The sequence below is a fragment of the Alexandromys fortis genome, unplaced genomic scaffold (assembly GCF_014885135.2).
Source record: "Alexandromys fortis isolate MF-2015 unplaced genomic scaffold, M_Fortis_MF-2015_v1.1 scaffold_46, whole genome shotgun sequence".
Lineage (NCBI taxonomy): Eukaryota > Metazoa > Chordata > Mammalia > Rodentia > Cricetidae > Alexandromys > Alexandromys fortis.
Genome location: NW_026067919.1, coordinates 7,105,563 through 7,130,646, shown reverse-complemented (window position 1 = coordinate 7,130,646; position 25,084 = coordinate 7,105,563).

Genomic DNA, 25,084 nt, shown 5'->3' with positions numbered 1-25,084 from the left:
GTGTTTGTAACCTTCTAATTCTTCTCAAAGTGCTATAGTTTATTGGGGGAAGACTGGAAATTATGCTCGTTATCAAAAAAAAAAAAACATCCTAAGAAAATTTCAGAGAGCATCAAGTCTGACCAGAAAACAATGCAAATGGAGAATCTATAAGTGAGGAATAACTGTCCCAATGGAAAGGAAAAAGCATATGTAGTTCAAGGCAGTGAGTTTCCCAGGCATGAGGAACAGCAATTAAATCACTGGCTATCAAGGACAGGGAGAAGATCAACAAGATGCAGGTAGCATATTCCTTGATCCTCTTGCAGTGATGAAAATAAGTCAGTCTAGTGACTCTAAAAGTTCATGGAAACTGACTGTTTCCTCCAAACGCTGATAGCTGCTTTTACTGAATACCACACTAGTCAAAAATGGAATAGGAGAGTTGGAGTAATGTAAGATATCTCAGTCTTTGCTACAACACAGTGCAACATCTGGTCACTTTCACCTTGTCCAAGAAAGTCTTGTTGTTAAGTAGAGTGGTGATGTAGACTTGAACGTAGTGCCATCATGGGGTCTCAGGCAGAGATGAGGGTCAAAGAGCCAGCGTCTATCCCTAAAAACCAAGGTTTGTGTAGATTTAGCAAAGTCTAATTCACATCACAGCTAAAGAGCACATCTTTCTCAAGTATTGGAAACACCGTAAATCCAAATGAACCTGTGGGATGCTTATTTGGAGGGGCTTGAAAGCCAGGTCAGAGTTGAAGGTTCTTGGTTTAATACAAGAATGAAATAAAATCCCACAGATTGCAAGCAGTAAAAATTTTATTTAAAGCAAAATGATAAGAAGAAGCCAGAAATCAATAGACTATCAAAATTGCCATAGCAGTAAACCATGCTAGTGAAGGTGCTATAGGGATCCAGGTTTTGTTTGAGGCTTTCTTTTGTGGGGTTCAAGAGAAGGAGTTTTTTTTTTCCCAGGGTTGTAATTTGCGTTCCCTATGTGACAAAGACAGATCATTGCAGTTGACTTACCTTAACTTCTTGCCACAACTCATCTGATTTTAATGATATGTATGCCCAGTTACGTATAGTCATAATATGGTAGATAGGGGATTCTTCTAGGAAGGGCATAGCTTTCTTCATTGTACGTGCACCTCAGATTAGTTCAGGCTGGATTGGCAAACCTACATTTATACTCGGGCACAACTGAAATGTAATTGACTAAGATCTATCTAAATGTGATGACTATTAAGGGGAAATGGCCTTTATTGTACATAATCTATTCACTCAGAATCTATTCACAGAATCTATGTTTTCAGCTGAGTGTAGCTGGAAGACCTAAGGGCAAATAGATTGTCAGTTGCACTGTTTGGTGGTGGTTTTGGTAGTGGTAATCTGTGCATAGTATATGCAAGTAAAGGTCTTAGAATGTAGTATTAGAAGGGGCAACTGTACATAGACAAAACCAAGTGGAGTCGTAGGTTGCTAAGCTATTACTTAAGTTTTCCTGCCTCCCAGGGTCCACAAACACAGAGAAACAATGAGAATTCTACCTACTTGTGAGAGATCAGAGGAAGCAGAGTGACAGTGGGAGGGAATGAGCCATAAATAATGCAGAAACAATTTCTTCATTTGAATTTTACCCCTGGTGTTAAAGCAAGTTACTTGCCGTAGGGATTACTTAACACAATTAGAATGGGATCATCACACCTGATTCCTACATGATTACTTTGAAAAATGCTAGGGTGAACAATTATGCTTGCACTGGATTGATAAAATTCCATAACAAAATTCCACAGGTGGGTGGCTCTAACAACAGGAACTTATTTGCTTACTTTCTGGAGGTTTGAGGTCCAAGATCAGGATATGGGCAGAATCAAATCTTCCGAAGGGTGTCCCTTTTTGGCTGGTGGGTGGGTACCTTTCCATTGCCTTATATGGTCTCCCCTTGTGCACAACCTTGGATTTCCCTCTGTAGCTACATTTCTTCCAGTGATGCTACATTAAACCGGGTTAGGTGTTTTATTCTCATGGTCTTGTGTAGTTACATTTATAGTTGTTGTGGGTTAGGACTTCCAGACAGAGATTATGGTGGACACTATAGTTCACAATGCCAGGCACACAGTAGGTGGCATTTGGGTTTGATAGAAATGTTGATAGGAATTTTCTTTTTCCTGACATAGAGAAGGACAGCACCAGGGTGTAGGATATGATACTATAAACTTTGAGGGAGAGAAAAATGATGCACGGTAGTTGTTGCTGTTGTTTGTTTGTTCGTTTGTTTTTGTTTTGATTTTATTCTTTGGGGGCCTGCTTCCCCACTCCCAGATAAATTCCTGAAGACATCTGACATATGAATGACTGACCTTAGCAGCTTGGCTTGTTTCTAGCCAGCTTTTCCTACTCAAACTATCCTATTTCTCTTTAACTATATTTTGCCTCTAAACTTTTTCCTTCCTCTATGCTAAATATCTTTCTTTCCTTCTTACTCTGTGGATGGCTGTGTAGCTGGACCCTGGCAGCCTCCTCCCCTTCTTCTTTTATCACTCCTCTCTCTTTTCTTGAGCCTTGACTTCTCTTTCTTTTTAGCCATGCTGCCTAGTAGCCCTGCCTCTCTATTAGCCATTAGACTCTTCATTAGACCAATCAGGTGTGTTAGGCAGGCAAAGTAACACAGCTTACAGAATTAAACAAATGCAACATAAAAGAATGCAACACATCTTCACATCATTAAAAAATATTCCACAGCATAAATGAATGTAACACATCTTAAACTAATATTCCACAACAATGCAGTAGTTGCATTCTCTCCACCTTTAGGCTTATAAGGGTCGTCCTTGCTTTTCTAGATTTTGTCCTGAATAACATTGACTGTGGTGATTTTCTCTGTAAGGGATTCTTCCACCTTCCTATCATTAGGACGTCCTGGATTTGGCACACTTGGAACATCCTATAATATAAAGCTCAGAGGGTCCTGGGTTACTCACATTAGATGGCCACCTGACTCACAATCTAATATAATCTTACATTTTTTAAAGCCAGGACTTATACAACTCAGGTTATTTTTGAATTTGGTATGTAGCTGAGAATGATCTTGAATTTCTCATCCTCCTAACTCAATGGATTAGAAATGTACACTAACATGTTGAGTTTATTCTGTAATTAAGAACCCAGAGTTTCCTGTATGCTAAGCATGCACTCTCTCAACAGAACTCCACCCCTAGCCCATCTTTAAACTTTCGTTACATTTAAACACTTGGGCCAAAGGTGGAATAGTTTGCTGTAGATGAAAGAACTTTGTCAGAAAGGGCACACAGGAATATTTAAATTTGCTACCCCAGAAAAAGAAACTGCTCACCATGGAGGGAAGACGCATTATTAAGGGAAGAGGCTCAAATTTTGTCCTCCACAAGGTCTTTGAGAGACTTGAAAATGAAAAACCTCAGAATTGTCAGGTAAGAGAGAGATTATTGATCTGCAGAAGAGAGAAGGAAAATAAAAAGAATCGTCCTGTGAAATCACAGTAGCAAAAGTGTTGGTATGAAACAAGAGGAACGATGATATTAGATGTCCAGAAGACGAGAGAGAATGATTAATGTCTTTTGATTCATTGGGGAAAGTAATGAAAATAAAGCTGTGGGAAAGAGTGCAAAAGAGAAACGTGAATACATAGAAAGCTGACAACAGCTCCCTCCCTACCACAGGGGTGAAGCTGGATAAAGAGCTTTCCAAAGGCAAGTGAAGACCTTGTGATCATTCAAAACTCTGTTCCAGTTTAACTACTCATGTGATGTAGGCTCAATATCTACCTATGTAAATTTTATTTTCCTATGGAACTGTTGAGAATTCTATGATCTAGTACACACACACACACACGCACACACACACATGCTGAATCTCTAACTTGTGCCAAGAAATGTGTAAATGAATGATAATGCATGGTCTACAGTGGTAGCAAAGATTAGAAGACAGAGAAAACTGTCCATTGAAACAGAACCATAAGTGATCACTAGGATTTACTATATGCTTAGAATTGTTGTAATTGCCTTATATGTACAAACTTAGTGTTTCATGAAAGCAACATGAAATGGTGAAAAATTGACCCCATCTAAAAAAAGAGAAAATTAAATATAAAATAACTTTTCTAAGGCCTGACAGTTGTTGCCAGACCTAGGATTTGAAATAATGCAGTCTGCACTGGATGTGATGGCACACAATGCTTGATGCTTGTCTGCAATCCTGGCACTTCAAGATGGAAGCAGGTGCTTCCAAAATACAAAGTCACCCTTACAGACCCATTGAGCCAAGACGAACCTGAGATATACAGAAACCTTTCTCAAACAAACAAACAAAAACAGTGAAACAAACAAAATATGACAGCATGACATTCTTGTAATGATGTCATTTGTGTGACAGCATAGAGTCTCAGCAATAGTGTAATAAGTGATGATTGTATATCTTCTCGTTATATCTAGGTCCTGGACTACTCAGTACAGGTTTGATTGCCATTTATCATATCCCTCCCCATAATTCAATGCCAGAATATTCTTCAATTGGGAAACTTAGCAGGAAATAATGACTTCACCCATAACATACCTGCATAAATTGTTAAAAGGCAATTATTTTCAAAACACCGGAACATGAATGTTAAAAAAGAAAAATATGAAGAAATAAGAACTGTTAAATGATAACCAAAAAGGAAATTCAAATCCAAAATAATGATCAGAAGGAAAAGTGTGGCTGTGAAAAGGAGGGACTGAATATATTCTAGAAGCTAGAGTTGTAAAGTCTCATGAAGACCACTCAAGCATAGTACAGAGACAATCATTCTCTTCGAGGCAAGAACCTACATGTGGCTGTAAATTAATGAGCGAGAGAAGAATGTACCATAGCTTCTAACTCAGCAGAGTTCTAAGGCATCCTGTTGAGGACCACGGCTAGGAAAGTTCACTTATAAATGTTAGAACATAAGCAGTGTTTATCTTACCTATACAGAGAGGGAAAGTGAAAGTTACATGCTTCCAGGTAGAAAGGTTGACACAAAAATGGCACCTTTATTTTCCAAACTTATCAGGTTCCAATCCCAGCAGAAGTTATGTAAAATCTTAATGTCATTTCAGAAACTCGTGGTGGTTTAAAAGAAAATGACCCCCAAAGGCTCATTGGGAGTGGCACTGTTAAGAGATGTGGCCTTGTTGAAGTATTTGTGACGTATTGGAGGAAATGAGTCTTAGTCACTTCCTGCTGCCTGTGAATCCAGAGCAGACTTCTCAGCTCCTTCTCAAGCACCATGTTTTCCTACTTGCCACCATGATTTCCACCAGATGATTATGAACTAAACCTCTGAAACTGTAAACCAGCCCCAATCAAATGTTTCCCTTTACAAGAGTTGCCATGGTCATGTTGTAGCTTCCTAATAAGAGAAACCCTAACTAATCCATCCCTAAATTAATTTATTCACATACAAATAAATAATTTTCTGGTAAATCATGCAGTAATCCACAAAATCAATAACAGCACAAGTCAATAGAAAGAAAAATCATTACACAGTTTTTAAAATTATTAAAATATATATCCAAATTGATAACCAGGAAGACAAAAAGTACATAAAGAGCATTTCAGTGAGTCCTTTGACAAATGGCAGTGCAATAGATGTTTTCATTGCATATGAGTTTTCAAAAATACCAATGTGAGCAACTGTCCTTTTGAAGTAACTTTTACACTGCCAGAGTCCAGGTGTAAGGGTATAGAAGGCAAATTGAGTCGAACAATAAGAAAAGACGCTTTGAAAAGATGTGAAGAGTGCTTCACTTTACTTAATCCACACTCAAAAGGATCTTGTGTTGTGGGGATGGGGAAATAGTTCAGTGGTTAAGAGCACTGGTTGCTCTTCCAGAGGGACCAGGGTTCAATCCCAGCATCTACATGACAGTTCACAACTGTCTGTAATTCCAGTTCTGGCATCTGATGTCATTTTCTGTACTATGCAGGCAACAGGTGTGCATGCAGATTGTAAGCAAACAAGTAGGCAAAACAACCATATATGTAAAAATAAAGTAAATAAAAATGGAAAAGAAAAAGATGAAGTAAAAGGCTCGCGTATTGTAGGTTTTTGATGTGGGAGTGATTTCTTACTAATAAAGAAACTGCCTAGGCCCATTTGATAGGCCAACCCTTAGGTAGGCAGAGAAAACAGAACAGGATGCTGGGAGAAAGAAGCTGAGTCAGGGAGTCGCCATGATTCTCCCACTCCAGACAGTCGCAGGTTAAGATCTTCTCTGGTAAGCCACCTCGTGGGCTACACAGATTATTAGAAATGGGTTAGATTAATATGTAAGAGCTAGCCAGTAAGAGGCTACAGATAACAGGCCAGGCAGTGTTTAAAAGAATACAGTTTCCGTGTAATTATTTCGGGCATAAGCTAGCCATGTGGGCGGCCGGTTGCCGGGGACGCAGCCCCGCCGCTCCTTTTACAACAGGTTTTGTCCTCAATTCAGAATTGTTCAGGTTAGAATTTTGGAAAGTAGTTAGATCATGAGGCTTTTGCTTTCATTAGTGCATTAATACACCAATGGATTAAAACTTGAATGGACTATTAGTAAGTGTTAGGACTATGAGAAATGAGGTCACATGGGAGAAAGTGGGTCACTGTGGAGTGACTTTAGTAAGTAGTTTGTCCTGGCCATTTTTGTCAATCACCCTTTCTGCTTTTTGGTTGATATGAATTAAGGAACTTTATCCCTTAATAATCCTGGTTCTGCTTTGCAACAGGCCCAGGAAAATGGGACCAGCGGATCATGAACTAATCTCTGAAATGACATCAACTATAGCCACTATTTGGTATTATTATAAAAGTAGTTTACATTGCAATGCACCTTAAGGGCCATATCAGAGGGTTCCAGGGTCAAAACAACCTCATCAGTTTAGTTGATCCAAGTGAACTTGTACAAATTTTTATCTCCACATCCTGATTCTGACTCAGGGCTCAGTGGTCAAAGGTTTATTTTTCCACCATTGAGCTTATAATGTTACGTTGTATTTCCAGAGTTCTGTTATCAGCAGTTTTGATCTTGGGGTAAAACCAGAGCAGCAGTTTGGGCAAGTAGTAATTCTATGTCCTTAGGTATCTGTGAATATCTTAAATGAAATGCTTTATGCCTGGGCCCTAAGCATTGACCAATATCAGCTGATAAAGATAATTACAGGAAGGCAGACCTCTGCGCTTACCTAGAAAGAAGAACAAAACCCGGCAGTGGGAAACTGTTCTGAACTAGGGAATTAATTCCAAAATATGTAATAGAAGGGAAGTAAAATACAGCAAAAATTCTACAGGAAAAGACAGTCACTTTATTCACAAAGCAATAATGCCCAAATGCCTGGACTTTGGTGTAGCCTTTACCAGATCCCTTGGTTCTTATAAGTCACTTTTGAAAAGATGGCTAAGCAATTACTGTATAATGGTGCGATTTGTAGAACTATGACTAAATATCAAACAGAAACTGATACACTATAAATGAAAAAAATAGCAGAAAAATAAAGACTGACAGATAATTGTCAGTCACAACAACAACAACAACAACAAAAAACCCCACACATCCTAGGAGATTAACCAGAAGCAAATTAGGCACTAAGCACGTTGGTCTTGGGGATCTTCCTTCCAGAATCTTACAAATCTCAAATTTTGAGTGAGTTTGGTGCTGTGGGCCTTTCCGCATACAGCACTTCCACCAGGCACCAGAAAGATGACGAGTGATAACCAAAGAATCTACCGGTCAACAATGGCCCTATGCGGCCCACGTTTGTGTTTCTTCTAAATTAAAATGTTCTAAGTTAAGATTTACTCATGTCCTCTGTGATTATTGCTCTTTCTGCCTTGGACTGATCTTACATGGGACTGGAGGGTGGACTTTGATAAATGACCTGAGAAACCTATCTCAGTTCCAGGCGGACCTTACATGTGTTTTGGGGCTGTGATTTGCAACCTCCTTCTAGATTGCAGTGCTCAGCAGCATTGCTGGTAATACACAACGGGTTATTTCAGGTGACTGTGTTTAAAGATCCTTGTTTGTCTGTATCCCTAAATTGTCACAAAGCAGTATGACCAGAGAGCATCAGGCCCGTCTTTATGAGAGTGGAGGTTTTATTTTCCCAACGAAGACCTTTTACTCAGCTGTGAGGTTCTGAGGGAACACAGTGTTGTTAGGATGTGTTTGATCTCTCAGGAAAGTCTGCAGTGTATAATGACTTGGGAGATACAAGTACTAAATAGAAAGTTATTTTATTATATTTTGAAGAAACTCCCAAATGTCTATCTTCTGGGAGGAATACTCCATTATAAAGCAAACATCTGTAACATCACTCCCATTGCCCATGCTTCCTACACAAGTGAAAAAATGAATCCAGAGACAGTAGAAATGACTAATGGGAGCTAAAGAAATCCAATAGTTTAAAGTCATGTGATGAATTGTTCCCAGCCTGAGTTCCCTTCAGGTATTAGATGTCTTGGGAAAGCCCTAGTTCATGGTGCCTGGAGTTCACACTGACAAGGTTGTCATGCTCATTGTACCATGCTGCAGTTGGCAGCTTATTATGAGTGGCACCATTGTTGGGCAGGTGATATTGTGCCATATCAGAAAACAGGCTGAGCAAACACTGCAGAGGATTTCAATCATCTTCTTCCTCCATGTCCTCCTCCTCAGTTTATGCCTTCAGGTTCCTGCCTTAAGTTCTTGCCTTGACTTTAATTTGCAAGAGGTCGTAAACCCTTTCCTCTCCAAGTTATTTTTGCTCATGATTTTTTTTTGCAACAATGAAAGAAACCCTGACTTGGATACTACTCGTTTCTCTCTGCCTATTTTGGGTGGTATATTATTTTTATTAGTTCTCTGACAATTTCATACGTTTACACAATGTATTTGGTCATATTTACTCTTTCCTTTCTCATCAACTCCTTTTGGACCATCTCCACCATGGTCTGCTCCCAATTTCATTTCCTTCTTCCTTTATTACCTGCCAAGTCCAGTTATTTCTATGAATATGTGAGTGGGTACAGGCTTATCAGTGGAAATATGGGCAACTTATGAGGTGAAACAGCTTTGAAGAAACTGGCTCTCCTTCCCTTCAAGCCATCAGCTTCCAATATCTCCTCAGGTAGGAATGGGTTTCATGAGCCCTTCTCCTACCCATACTGGAATTCTGACTGGCTGGATCCCAGCTGCTGTGAGTTCATGGCCGTAATGGCTCTGAAAACATTGCTTCGCAGTTCTCTCCAGCAATCACTCTTGCAATTTCTTCATCTTTTCTTTCATTATGTTTCCAGAACCTTGGATGGAAGCAGTATGATATAGATGTCCTTTGTAGTGACGGCACTTTACAGTCCTTTATTCTCTACAGTTGGACTAGTTGTGAGCCTTTGAGTTAACTACCATCCACTGCAAAAAGAAGTTTTGCTAATCTGTGGGTCTACAGGTAAATGTTTGGAAGACAGTTTGGTCATTTCTGTGTGAATCAATTAGTACTCTTGTGTCTGTGACAGAACAGCTGCAGAAAATCAACTTCCTGATAGAAGGGTTTATTTTAATTGATGGTTTGAAAACATCAGGCCAGAGGAAGGTCAGGCAGCTGCATTGTCTCTAAAGTCAGGAAGCAGAGAAAGACAAATGTCACTGCTCCACCAGCTTTCTTCTTTTCATTTAGTTTGGAACTCCAACTCATGATATGGTGCAATCCAAATATCTGGAAAACACAGAGGTTTTGTTTCTATGGTGATTCTTACCATCAAGCTGGAAATGAAGATTAGCCATCATACATTGCACAGATATGTAAATATATAAAGCTATATATTATTAATTTTATTATACTATGTAAAATTAAAATAAAAATATACAATTTTTACATCCATCTTTTGCTATACAATTGATTTATTGCTATGTTTGCACTGCTATGAATATTAACAGTAAAACTAGCAACAATAGTGAGCCAGCCTCTATTCATGAAACAACCAAATTAATAAAATAGTATGGGTTGACCATGATGAGAGGTGTTTTACACTTTTGTCAAGAAAATTATAACACCGAATTGGAATAAGTAACTTAAAGTTACTTCCCATAAGTAACTTGGAAAGGAAAGGGTTTATGACCTCTTGCAAATTAAAGTCAAGGCAGGAACCTGAAGGCATAAACTGAGGTAGAGGACATGAAGGAGGAGTTCCTGAACACTGCAGTTAAGTGTTATAAAAATATTCATTATTTCAGGTATATTGCATGACATTATACATTATATAGTTGCTACTGAAGTCCTAATATAGCATCAAATTAAATAATTTTAAAATTAGTTTGGAGGAAGAAAGTAATGAGAAACAAGGAAAGGCTTTTGTTGAGCTCTACATTGTTCTCTGTGCCCCTCCCTGCCTCTCCCCTCCCTGCCTCTCCCCTCCCTGCCTCTCCCCTCCCTGCCTCTCCCCTCCCTGCCTCTCCCCTCCCTGTCAACCCTCTCTCAAGGTCCCCATGCTCCCAATTTACTCAGGAGATCTTGTCTTTTTCTACTTCCCATGTAGATTAGATCTACGTAAGTCTCTCATAGGGTCCTCATTGTTGTCTAGGTTCTCTGGGATCGTGACTTGTGGGCTGGTTTTCTTTGCTTTTTGTTTAAAAACCACTTATGAGTGAGTACATGTGATAATTGTCTTTCTGTGTCTGGGTTACCTCACTCAAAATAATGTTTTCTGGCTCCGTCCATTTTCCTGAAAAATCCAAAATGTCATTATTTTTTCTGTTGTGTAGTATTCCATTGTGTAAATGTACCACATTTTTCTTATCCATTCTTTTATCCAGGGGAATATAGGTTGTTTCAAAGTTCTAGCTATGACAAACAAAGCTGCTATGAACATAGTTGAGCACATGTTTTTGTGGCATGATTGAGCATGCTTTGGATATATACCCAAAAGTGGTATTACTGGGTCTTGAGGAAGGTTGTTTCCTAATTTTCCGAGAAATTGCCACAGTTACATTCAAAGGGGCTGTACCAGGTTGCATTCCCATCAGCAATGCAGGAGTGTTCCGTTTACCCCACAAGCCCTCTAGCATAAGTTGTCATTAGTGTTTTTGATCTTGGGTATTCTTACAGGTGTAAGATGGAATCTCAGAGTTGTTTTGATATGCATTTTTCTGATGACTATGGATGGATGGTGAACATTTCCTTAAGTGTCTTTCAGCCATTTTAGATTCCTCTGTTGAGAGATCTCTGTTTAGGTCTGTACTCCATTTTTAAAATTGGATTATTTGTTCTTTTGATGACCAATTTCTTTGTGTATTTTGGAGATTAGACCAAAGCCCCATCTGATATGGGGTTGCTAAAGATTTTTTTCCCATTCTGTAGTCTGTCATAAGACAAAACAAGACAAGGAAAGGCTTGTAATCAATGATAGGACATTTGTTGGAGAGGCTGGCATCATTGAAACATGAGTGGAGAGAACAATAGGGGGAGACAGATCTGTGAAAGGAAGAGCGGATAATTCTTGATGCATAATAAAGTAAGTGTGCTAAGTTCTTCACAGCTTGGTCCTGGAAACGTGACTGGCATGATGAAGAAAGGAAGAAAGGACAGGCACAGGCACACAAACAGAAGAGCTGGAACTGGGGGGCTGGGTTCTCTCTGGTGGAAGGCTCCTATGAGACACTGCAGGAACGCAATGCGTTTGTTTGACGTCTGAATGGAGGAGGCAAATTTATTGCATCCAACTGAACAAGGAGGCAGGTTTAGCCAATCTCAGAATGCAGTCTCTGTAGGGAAGCAGTCTCAGGTTGCAGTCATCAGGATGTGGAAGCAGGGGTGATGGCTTCTGTATACACTGTCAGCCTTTGCACTCTGGACCAGAGAAAGGCTTTGTGTTATGTCTGCGCCCCCCTTCTGCTTCACCATTCCTGTGTTCTGAGGCACGGAGTCCCTTGACATAGCTGTAGTCATGTCAACAACACATATGCTGTTCACGCAGTGCTTCCTTCATTCCTTACACATTCACTCATGGCTTCCTCCTCTCCGCACGTGAGTCTTTAGAAAATTAGCCAAGAATCAAGGTTTTTCTCCACAGTTTGAGCCAATAAATAGCCTCTCCTTGGAGGACACAATGAGGCTTTACTGTGATGTGATGTGTATTTTCCCTTCTCCATTCTGAAGCACAAACAGATCCATTGAGTAAGTTCATTAGAATCAGCAGAATCTTGATAGATGGAGCACCCTGGAGTTGCTGGGTATATTAATCAGGATAGATTAAGTTATTCTGCAGAAACAAGACATCAATATTTCAGGAGCTGGATTCAATAATAGTTTATATCTCATTCACTCCAACTTTGCTGCAGCCATGGGAGGCATTCCAGAGTGTCTGCCTTCCTGTGCTACTTCTTCCATAATGCATTTGTTGTGTAGTGTTCTGTGTTAAACCGCTACAGCAGCACAAACAAAAGGGATTACTGTCCACCCTGGAATTCGCATATGATTTGGAATATATTTCACTGAGCAGATGTAGTCATTTGGAAATTCTTAACTCCGAGAAACTCTGGCCAGATGAGGTTAATTGAATACTGATGGGAAATGCCATCATTTTGGCTTAGCCAAACAAGGGAAGGATGGATTAACTGTGTGTCTATCGACTTAATCCCCCCCATTACCTTGCTCTGTAGTGTTTGGGCTGAAATGGATCTCTGCAACTCTGCAGGACAAATCCAACCTATGTTGCATGTCCAGAGTCTCCTCGAGATTTTGCATTTCATCCATCCTCTGCTGAGAGTCCTACAATCCTTGTTGACCCCTGGTATAAAAACTTTTACAATGCTTAACATGAGTTGACATACATCATAAAAATATAGCCCCAAAGAAAAATTGACCTGTCATGGCTCTACTCAATTCAAAGGTATCTACTATGTAGGGCATCATCTAGGCCTCCAGGCTTTTTAGATGAAAGCAACTAAAACCCAGGTGATGGATGTATGGTGTGGATAAGAGAGAATAGGATTACTGAGGTAAGTATGATCAAAGAACTTTTTGTATTTATTAAAGTTATATATGCTAATAAAATACCTAAAAAGGGAATAATATTTTCAGCTACTCAAGGAGGACTTTAACATATACATATTAATTTCCTTCAAGTTTTAAACTTTTTCATAAATTCAGAAGAAAATTGGCTTATAAGTAAAAATCTAAAGGTAATAGCTCCACTTTTAAATATCTGCAATTAGAAAAAAAATACTTTATCACTGTTTGTATCTATTAGATCCACTCCATCTAAGAAGTAGCCTGGAGTAAAAATGAGGATTTATTACTGAAAGGAAGACTAGTTCTATTTGAGTAGTGAGAGTATATAGGAGAAAATCATGGGAAATAAATATGATGAAAACACCTTAAAAACATAGTTCAAAATGTCCCAATGAAACCCCTTGTTTTAGTATATGTGGGGCTGAAGAGATGGCTCCATGTGTTAAGCAGGAAACCGCATGGGAAGAACCAACTCCCCTGACATCTACAGGTAAACACACATACAAACACTCACACACAAAGCACACATATACACACATAAAACACACATACACACAGATGCACATACATACACAAACACACACACAAAACATACATATACACACAGATACATACATACAAAACACACAATATACACATATACATATACTTACACACACAACATTTGCATACATATATATCCAACACACAGACACACATACATATACAACACAGAGATACAAATATACCCATGTGTGCATGCACAATAGATAAATATATGTAATAAAAATTAATGTATTCTAATAAAAAGAGAAAAAATACACCCTGTAGTTAATTCTCATAAGCATAGGCTTTCAAGTTTGATAGATTTAATTGGATTTGATATCAAACTTTTTCCTGTCACTAAAAATGGGATTTTTCAGAAAACTAATTTCTCTAAACAGAGTTTTCTTAAGAGTCAAAAAATTCTAATAACATTTTCTGCATGAAATTATTATAAAGATAGACACAATAATGTATGTCATAGTACCATAGTACCATAGAGACCCTAGGAAATAGGAGTTGTCAATAGATTTATCTGTTCCCTTCCCCAGAGGAAGATCATTTTTATAAAGACTGTTTTTATGGTTCCACTTGGTGTTTGATCTCCTAATCATAGTCTGTAAAGATAAAATTAACATCCTAATGATGCCTGTTTTGTATTTCAGTACATGCACATGCATACAACACACACATTAAAATTGCAGTTAGTGAGCTGGGGACTCTCTCTTTTTTCATGGTACCTTTTGCAATTCATCTTTGTGTAGTTTATTCAACTAGTTGTTTTAACAATTTATCGATAGTCAGTAAATACTCAAAAAATTTAATGGCCTTTCTGCTTTTTCTTCTTCAGGATTTCCCTGAGTTCTGAGAGGAGACATTTGATAGAGACATCCATTTAGATTCTCATAATGTTTGCCTGTGGGTCTTTGTTTCTGTTTCTCTCTGTTGACAGAGTAAACTTCGCTAATGATGACTGAATAAAGCACTAATCTATTGGGATAGGAATCATTTTATTGGTACTTTTTAAAAAGACCAGTAGTGTTTGGTGTTACCTTAGGTCTCTGAGCTATCTAGTCTCTGGCTCTTGGTCGCTCAAACAGTGTTAAGTATGGGTTCTGTTTTATGGAGTGGGCCTTAAGAAGAAGAGGAGGCAAGAATAGCAGAGACACAGTGGGTGGAATACACCATGAGAACAAAGCTCCCTGAAAGAACTGAGCAAAGCTTGCATGAACTCACAGTCACAGGGTCTATAACAGGTCTGTACCAGGTTCCCAACATATATACGTTAGCTTTCAATTTAGTTGTTTGATGGAATCCTGAATGTGTGAATGAGTGAATGTCTAATATTTTTGCCTGATTTGAGACTCTTATTTTTCTGCTGACTGTCTTGCTCAGCTTCAGTATAGTGACTTTTGTCTTATTTTAATATGTCTTATTTATTATGTTTTGTTATTATCAATTAGAAGTCTGTTATTTTCGAATGAAAGAAAAAGAATGAATCTGAATGAGAAATGAGTTGGGGAGGAAATGGAAGGTGTAGAAGTAGGGGAAATTGTATTCAGGTTATGTTTTATGAGAAAAGAATCTATGTTTAATAAAAGGGGGAAAAGGAAAGTACCCTGTAGTAAAAGGAGCAGTGTGCCACTTCCTGCCACCTGGTTCCCAGCTAGCTTTACATAAAATAATTACACGGAAACTGTACTCATTTAAACACTGCCTGGACCATTAGTTCTAGCCTCTTATTGGCTAACTCTCATATCTTGATTCAACCCATTTTTAAAAATCTGTATGTCACTATGAGCTCATTGCTTATTGGGAAAGATTCAGCATGTCTGACCTGGCAGCTTCATGGCAGGTGGCTCTCTGACTCTGCCTCCTTTCTCCCAGCATTCTGCTCTGTCTACTCTGCCTATCTAAGCTGCTGTCCTATCAAAAGGCCAAGGTAGCTTCTTTATTTAACCAATAAAAGTAACACATAGACAGAGGACCCTCCTACACCAGTACCCAATACAAGTGCAGGTTCATGAACAAATGACTTTAGTGGGATTACATGTAGGAGCATGGTTGACTGACAATCAGATCACAACTTTTATTTCATTATTTTAAAACAAACATTTAAAAACAATAAAATTTAACATGTTGAAAGAAAGAGACATGATCAGTAGCACATGTTATATCATTCTATTTGTTTAAAATGTAGGTAAGAAAAAATCTATTGTGTTAGAAAGCAAAATGGTAGTAATTCTTTGGGGTTGAAGCAATAAGAAAAAGACTACAAAGAAATTTCATGATGTTGTAGAACCATGTATTATGGACAGATTATGCTAAAGGCTCTATGGAAAAAGATCTGCCAGTGTATCAAATTGTATGCTTATTACCTGTGTCTTTTAGTTACATCATTTTTACTACAATAAAAAGAAGAAAAATTGCAACTTAAATGTGTATTAGAAAAGGTAAAGCGTTGAAGGCCTTTTTCTATGTATTGATTGCTAGATGCAGTAGAATAGCATATTAAATTTGAGTAATACAGAAAGGAAGAAAGGAAAGCAGGTAAGAGCAGAAATTAATGATGTAGAAAATAACCTACAGTAAAGAGAATGAACAAAATCAATAGGCTTTATACTGAATGAAAAGCATACTAAAATATAAACCTTCACTAAAATTGATCAAGAAATAATAAGAGAAAGAGTAAAATAATCAGTGTTAGGGATGAGGTGATATACCAGTATTGACGATGCAAACACTGGAAAAGTTCATAACAGAATTATTATATGTTTTAAAACAAATACTAAGCAAAAGTATCAGAAATACCATGCTGAACAGTGATACAAGGAGAGTCAAATACTGTAATAATGTTGTGCACACATATGTACAAGTGCACATGCAAGTGTGTGTGTGTGTGTGTGTGTGTGTGTATGGAGTAATGGAATCAGAAAATCTTTATTTTGTAAACTTTCCCACAGTTCCAGACAGCATCATGGGTGATTTCTTTCAGACACATAAACCAAAATATATACAAACTCTATCAATGAAACCAAATGTATGTGTTTATTAGTTCACCTAATCTGAATAACTGGTATACAAGTGAAAATGAGGTAATAATTTTACAAGACAGGAACTTATATTCAGTGTCTTATGTGTCCTAATATTCAGTGCTATTTGCTTCCCCTTTCTTTTAATGGATGAAGAAATATATTTCATAAAAAAGAAAACTACTGTGCACTGCAAGTGGGTAACAGGGTCAGGCTGTTTCCTTATGTGGCCCATCATGTGTGATGTTACCATGAACATGGAAATACCTGTCTATGCAGGATCCTGATCTCTGTGTTTTTGCATAAATAGATCTTCCTCCATGATCTCAATTTCCATGCTTGGGGACTTCTACCAATTGCAAATGAATTTTTATAAGTTACAATGATATTAGATGTAAAGCAAAGAATAACCAGCCTATAATTCTCAGTCCCAGAGAAGCTAGGTAACAAGGAAGACCCCAAGAGGGACATGAGGATCTCCCTGAGAAGAGGAAATAGATAAGAGGTCCTGAGTAAACTGGGGGTGGGGCAAGAGTAAAGGGGAGGGGATGGGAACATGAGGGATCAGGATGGTCAAGTTGAGGGTAAAATGGAGGAAAAGAGCAATGAAAGAGATATCTTGGTAAGAATGGGCCATAATGGGGTTAGGGAGAAAAACCAGATGCCAGGAAAGTTCCCAGGAACCCACAAGGATGACCCTCCAGCTAAGACTCCTAGCAATAATAGATAGGGTGCCTGGAGAGGACTTCCCCTATAATCAGATTGGTGTCTACCCTAATTGTAATCATAGAGCCTTCATCCAGTACCTGATGGAAACAGATACAGAGATCCACAGCAAAGTACTGGGCCAAGCTCCAGGAGTCCAGGTGAAGAAAGTGAGGAGGGTTTCTATGAGCAAAGGAGGACGGTGTCAAGATTATGATGGGAAAACCTACAGAGACAGATAATCTGAGCTGTGAAAGCTCATGGACTCTAGGTTGACAGCTAAGGAGCTGGCATGGGACCGACCTAGCTTTTCTGCATCTGGAAAGGGTGCTCGAACTGGCCTTGGCCTGTAGTCAGATTGATGAATATCTTAAATGTCATCACAGAACCTTCATCCAGCAACTGATGGAAAGAGATGCAGAGAACCACACTGGAGCATTGGGCTGAGCTCCCAAAATCCAGTCAAAGAGAGGGGGGAGTGAGAATATAAGCAAAGAGATCAAGGCCTTGATGGGGATACCCACTGAAACAAATTACCTGAGCTAATAGGAGCTCACCAACTCTGGCCTGACAGTGAAGGAAACAGCATTGGACCAAACTAGGCTCTCTGAATGTAGGTGGCCATTGTATGGCTGGGGTAGACTGTGAGGCCACTGGCAATGTGACCAGGATTTATCCTTACTTCTTTTACTGGCTTTTGGAACCCTTTCTCTTAGGAGGGATACCTTGCTTGGCCTAGATATAGTAGGGAGGCCCTTGGTCCTGCCTCAAAACAGTGGGATGGGGGAGGTGGAGGGAATGGGAGGACGGGAGGTACTGGAAAATGTATTTGGCATGAAAAATGAGACAAAAGAGAATTTTTTAAAAGATAAATTAAGAAATATAAGCAGAATGATCATGTGATTGAATGTTGGCTGAAATTTTGGCCTCTAGAAAATTCCACTCTTTAAAAATTGTTGTGAGTTTAAAAAAATAAAAAACCTTCCAGAAAACAAAACTTGTGTGTGCAGTGTTGTGATAGAACCGCATACCGAGGCAAGCACATGAAGTGTGAGCGGGGCACCCTACGGCAGTTTCCAGCCAGCTCACAGCACACGTGACTCCAGCACATGCTCCCCTTGCATCATGTATAGGCTGTGTGGTGAGGCCTATGGCAATCACGCATGTAAGGAACATGTATAAACATCTTTTCTTTTTCCATTGAACTATGTGGTATTAGCATGTTTGGCATAGCATTTGTATTATAAATAATCTTGGCCTGTTTTGAGGCATTTAGGAGGTGTCTGAAGGGCATCCTAGCATCGTTATTGCATGGATACTGAAGGACACCAACAAACATATTAGTGGTATTACTAATATGATCATATGTCAGTCCTATTTTTATTTTTTAGGTATCTCCATTCTGTTCTTCATGTTCATTGTTCCTACATTCCTACCAGCTGTTACAAAATGTTCCCTTCTCTCCAACTCATCAACAGGAAAACCGATGTTGAATGCCTATTTGGTATTCCTGTTAGTTACTTGTATGTCTTCTTTAGAATGGAAAAGACAAATCTAAACAGCACAAGATGTCTTCTATTTATCCGAAGTCTTCCTGGAATTATACACATTCCAGAGCCTAAGAGATAAAATTCAATTTTCTCCTTCAAGCAATTTGTTTCTTTTCTCCTGCAGAGTTCAATAGAAAATGCTTTCTGTGTGTTCAATTTCCCAGATGATAATAATAATAACTGTAATTATAGTGGCTTTTATGGTAGATATTGGAAAAATGGTAAAAGAGCTGGTGTTGGAGGGAAGGAGAGCACCAAAGAAACACTGAAGTGTAAGCATTCTCCATGGACATAGGGGCAGCACACCCCAAAATATCCCAGAACTAGACAGATGGAAACTTAGCTTTTAGGGTAAACTGAGTCTCATTAATCCTCTCATGTAGGGGACAGGCAGAGAGACATTCCAGGCCTGCTGACTTGTAAGGGGTGGAGATGAAGGGAAGCCTCAGTGCCCATAGGGATTGGTCTATACCAAAGAAACAGAAGGAGAGCCCAGGATATGGGAGTGTAATGTAACAAGAGAGACTTATGGGTTCACTCTGGGGGGGAACACAATACCTTGCTATAATGATTTAGAATTTATTGTTACTTTTTACAATTAGTGAGGAGTGGCACTCTCTCTAATACATGGAACAGCAAAAGGAACATGAGAAAATATTTTGGATAATGGATTTTCTGACTCCATAGGTAAATTCTTATTTCTGCATTTTGAAAACACCCAATATAATATTGGAGATCTCCTTGTTCCTTTTTTGATGGACAGGATATAGAATATATTAGCAGATATGACTACATGATTAAGAAGGGAGCCTCCTGGTTATGGGAAGTAGACAAGATTGCCAGGCAAAAATTGGGATCTTGGGGGTGGGGTGGGAGGGGAGTAAGGGGAGATGGGGAGAGAAAAGTGAGAAGGGGAGGTTGGGGGGAACTTGGGGAAACGGGATGATTGGGATAAAGGAAGGTTGGATAGGGATCAGGGAAGCACATATCTTAATTAAGGGAGCCATCTTAGGGTTGGCAAGAGACTTGGGCCTAGAAGGGCTCCCAGGTGTCCAGGGCGATGTCCCCAGTTAGTTCCTGGGGCAGCTGAGGATAGGGAACCTGAAATGACCCTATCCTATAGCCATACTGATGAATATCTTGCATATCACCATAGAACCTTCATCTGGCGATGGATGGAGATAGAGACAGAGACCCACACTGGAGCATCGGACTGAGCTCCCAATGTCCCAATGAGGAGCAGAAGGAGGGAGAATATGAGCAAAGAAGTCAGGACCACAAGGGGTGCACCCNGAAAAAGCATGGGATAAAACCGGAATCTCTGAATATGGCGGACAATGAGGGCTGCTGAGAAGCCAAGGACAATGGCACTGGGTTTTGATCCTACTTCATGTTCTGGCGTTGTGGGAGCCTAGCCAGTTTGGATGTTCACCTTCCTAGACCAGGATGGAGGGGGGAGGACTTTGGACTTTCCACAGGGCAGGGAACCCTGACTGCCCCTCAGACTGGAGAGGGAGGGGGAGAGGAGTGGGGGGAGGGGGAGAGGAATGGGAGGAGGGGGAGGGAAAAGGGAGACGGGGCGGGAAATGTGAGGCGGGGAGAAGGCAGAAATTTTTTTTTCAATAAAAATTATATTACAAAAAAAAAAAAAAAAGAAGGGAGCTTCACAATGTGAACCTTTAAAGTCCAGGGCCCATGACTTTTCCAGGGGCTCTGGCAGAGCCAGCAGAGCTGTAATAAGTCACTTTCATCCATATGAAAAGAGAGAAATCCACATTTCTTCCAGATGTGAGTATGTGACAGCTAGGGAACTTGAATTTGTTCCTTCTGAGGGCAGCAATCCCATGCTGTTTGTTCTGTAGCATGTTGCAATGGACATGACAACCTTGTCAGGGTGAACTGGGCACCATGAACTGGGGCTTTCTGAAGACATCTAATACCTGAAGGGAACTCAGACTGGGAACAATTTATCACATGACTTTTCACTATTGGATTCTTCAGGGTTACTCTTAGACTCTCATTAGTCATTTCCCCTAATGTCCTCTGGATTCAAGTTTTTGCTTGTGTAGGGAGCACTGGCACATGGGAGTGATGTTACAGATGTTTGCTTTATAACAGAGTACTTCTTCCAGAACATACAACATCTGGGGGTTTCTCCAAAATGTAATAAAATCTTTCCATTTAGTAATTGTATCTCCCAAATCATTATACAATGCAGACTTTCCTGAGAGATCAAACACATCCTAAAATCACTGTGTCCCACTCAGAACCTCACAGCTTAGTAAAATATCTTGAGTGGGAGGATAAACCCTCCATTTTCATAAGGAGGGGCCTGATGCTCTCTGCTTATACTGCTTTATGATAATCTGGGGATAAAGACAAGCAAGGATCTTTAAACACAGCCACCTGAAATAATACGTTGTGTATTAACAGCAATGCTGCTGAGCACTGCAAACTAGAAGAAGATTGCAAATCACAGCCCCAAAACACTTGTAAGGTCCGCGTGGATCTGAGATAGGCTTCTCAGGTCATTTATCAAAGTCCACCCTAGATTTAGCCCCAAGTAAGCTCAGTCCAAGGCAGAAGGAGCCATAATCACAGAGGATATGAGTAAATCTTGAGTTAGAACATTTTAATTTAGAAGAAACACAAATGTGGGCCTCATAGGGCCGTTGTTGACCAGTAGTTTCTTTGACATCTTTGTCATCTTTCTGGTGCCTGGTGGAAGTGCTGTATGTGGAAAGGCCCATAGCACCAAGCCCACTCAAAAATTGGAGATTTGTTAGATTCTGGAACAAAGTTCTTCAAGACCTACATGCTTAGTGCCTATTTTGCTTCAGGTTAATCTTCTAATATGTGTGAATTATTTTTTTGTCATGACTGAAAATTATCTGTCAGTCTTAATTTTTCTGTTTTTATACTTACAGTGTAGCAGTTTCTCTTTGATATTTAGTAATAAATTCTCTTATGTTGTTTTAAAGATGGTATTGGAAGAATGACTAAGAAATTGTTTAACAGATTTCTGGGGATGATGGTAGAAAGTAATCCTTTTTCAAGTTAGCTTGGTGCCCTGACTCATCAGCTCACTATTTATTTGTTTATTTGTTTAAAAAAAACATAAAAATTAACTCTTTTTCTTTCCAAGGTTGTGTTAGGAGGCAAAGTTCCACGATGGTCAATTGGCTCAGAGTTAGCCACTTTGGCCATGCAGAAAAAACATAAAAGCTAAGAACTCGACAAACACAACATAACTCCATAAGCTCTATGGTGGAAGAGGAAACCCTTGGCTGTTGTAATAGGAGCTATGCGGCTACGTTCCTGGTATCCGGCCACCCGCATGGCTAGCTTTATACCCGAAATAATTACATGGAAACTGTATTTTTTTAAACATTGTTTGGCCCATTAGTTATAACCTCTTATTAGCTAGCTCTTACATATTGATCTAACCCATTTATAATATCCCTATAACACCATGAGGTGTCTTGCCAGGGAAGATCTTAACCTGCATCTATGTCCAATAGGAAAATTATGGCGACTGCCTGACTCGGCTTTCTTTCTCCCAGCATTTTGTTCTGTTTTTTTTTCCGCCTACCTAATTCTCTGTCCTATCATAGGCCAAGCAGGTTTTTTTTTTTTTTTTGTTAATTAAGCAATGAAACAACAGATAGAAAGATGACCCTCCTCCATCACTTGGCCACTGAGTCCTGGGCCAGTATTAGGACATGGCAAGTAACAAATTTGTACATTGTCATTTGGTTTCACCTGAACTGATGAGGTTGTTTTGACCTTAAGACCATCTGCTGAGGTCCATGGGATGTTTCCTAATGTAAAATACTTTTTATAATAGCACAGAGCAGCTTTAGTTGTTTACTGTAAACATGATGTTTCCCAAGTTTATCTATGTTCATATTCTCAGATTCCTCCTTCATACACGGTGAATGTGAGGAGAGACTGTTGAACTCATTACATGTGACAGATTATTTTTTGAGTTTCAAATGCATATGTACCTACTCTATTCCCCTTATTCAGCCTCCATCATTTTTTACTTTCTTTTTTTTTATAAAATGCCTGTAGTCTACCATATCCTGAAAATATTAAGAGCAAAGTCTAGAAATACTTCACAGTTTTAAATTGTGCACATGCACTAGATGCACGATGAAATCTCACGCTGACCTGTGCTGTCCTTCTCAGCAAGCAACCCACACTTCTGTTCCCTCTCCCCATTAAGCACTTAGGAACTGTCTTGGTTACAGGATCAACTGTCAGTGTGTCAGAGTGCTATGTCCATGCACTTAATGATGGTCCCAGAGTGCAAGAGTCACCGTGTCAGCAATTCTAATGTGCTGAAGAGAAGGCATGAAGAATCTTTAGAGTGAAAAGGTAAAAGGTCATGAATTAATGTGGAAAGAAATCAAAGTCAGAGGATTACTAGCTAGCAATCCAGTGTTCAAAAGCAAGAGCTCATATAAGATACTTTCTATTCAAGCTATAATGGCACCACAGGGGACTACTATAGACAGATTTATTTTTGAGAAAGATATATGAAACATATATTGTTTACTTATTTGGAGGGTATAATGATTTTAAAGGACACATATACGTCTATCTAATTATTTCTTTTGTTTTTTGAGATTATAATATAATTGTATAATTTCCCCTTGCCTTTTTCTCCATCTAAACCCTCCCATATAACCCTCATAACTCATTTTCAAATTCATCACCTCCTTTTTCATCACTTGTTGTTACAGACATATATTTATATGCATATAATAAAGTCTCACCAACATGACTTTCTAAACATAGTTCAACCAGGACAACAACAGGCATGACATGTTAATATAAATGTGGTAAAGCCCAAGAGGCCTTAATCCTACACAACAATTACAGGCAACCAATGAATTATTAGGGAGGTGGAGGTACTGTTCAGGAAAGATCAGACCACTTGGCGATCCAAAGCCAACTGGCCAACATTGTTGACTTTGTGTTCCAGGGGCCGATTATTTGTCTCCACTATCCAGAACCAAAATAACTACACAGAAACCATATTCATTAAATCACTGCTTGGCCCATTAGCTCTAACTTCTTATTGGCTAACTCTTACATCTTAATTTAACACATCTCCATTAATCTGTGTATCACTATGAGGTCATGGTCTACCAGCAAAGTTTCATCACATCTCCAGTGGCGGATCCATGGTGTTTCTCTGACTCCACCCTTCTTTCTCCCAGCATTCAGTTCCGTTTCCCTGCCTACTTAAGTTCTATCCTATCAACAGTCCAAGGCAGTTTCTTTATTCATTAACCAAGAAAAGTAACACACAAACAGAAGGACCTCCCACACCAAGAATGTAAAAACATACAGATTGAAGTGAGTGTACTTATGTATTAAATGTTTTAAAAAATATATTTACAAACACATAGTTCTAACCACAATGATAGTCTTACCATAAGTATATCATTATAATTTTAGAGCATTTATCATTCCCCAAATAAATCTATCAATCAAATTACTTTCTCCATCCTTTAGAGGCACCTGTTGCTCCTGCACTGCCATCTCCCTTTCTATCACTGTAACTTTGCCTCTTCTGGGCAGACTGGATAAAGATGCTCATTTGTGACCAGCATCACATCTTTACCAGCATACTTCTGAGATGCATCTATGCTGTCACATAGACCATTTTGTTATTTTCATTCTCAAATGATATTCTGTAGGGATAAGCCCTCCCCTTGGGGGCGGGCTGCCCTCGGGCGTATGTTTACTGATATATTGGGTGGGCAGAGGCTGCGCGCCCCTTCCTTCCCTTCCTCTCCTGTCTCCGCTGGCTACTCCGCTGGAACCTTGGTTTCGTGAGTCTGGTTTTGTTATTAAACTTGTTCAAATACCTATTACTTTTGGTGATTATTAATCCGACCGCTGCATTTGGCACCCACGTGGGGCACAGCACCCGCTCTTTAGACCCGCTGTGTCCGCAGCAGGTCAGGCACGCAGGCTGCCGACTCCCCCCGATCGCCACAGAGTCCCGCCTGCCTGCCCTTAGTCACTCCAGCGATCGCCACAGCTCCTGCCCGCCCGCCCGCCCGCCCGCCCGATTTAGGTCAGCAGGCACGGCTTTGTTCCAGCTATCGCCACAGCTCCTGCTCGCCCGCCCGCCCGCCTGCTTCCGCGCACCTCCCCCACACCGGTTCTAGCCTGCTGCGGCTCGCAGGCAGCTCTTTGTGTTCCTCTCGCAGAGCCAGAGGACTTAACCCCTCCCTCTCTGCCTTG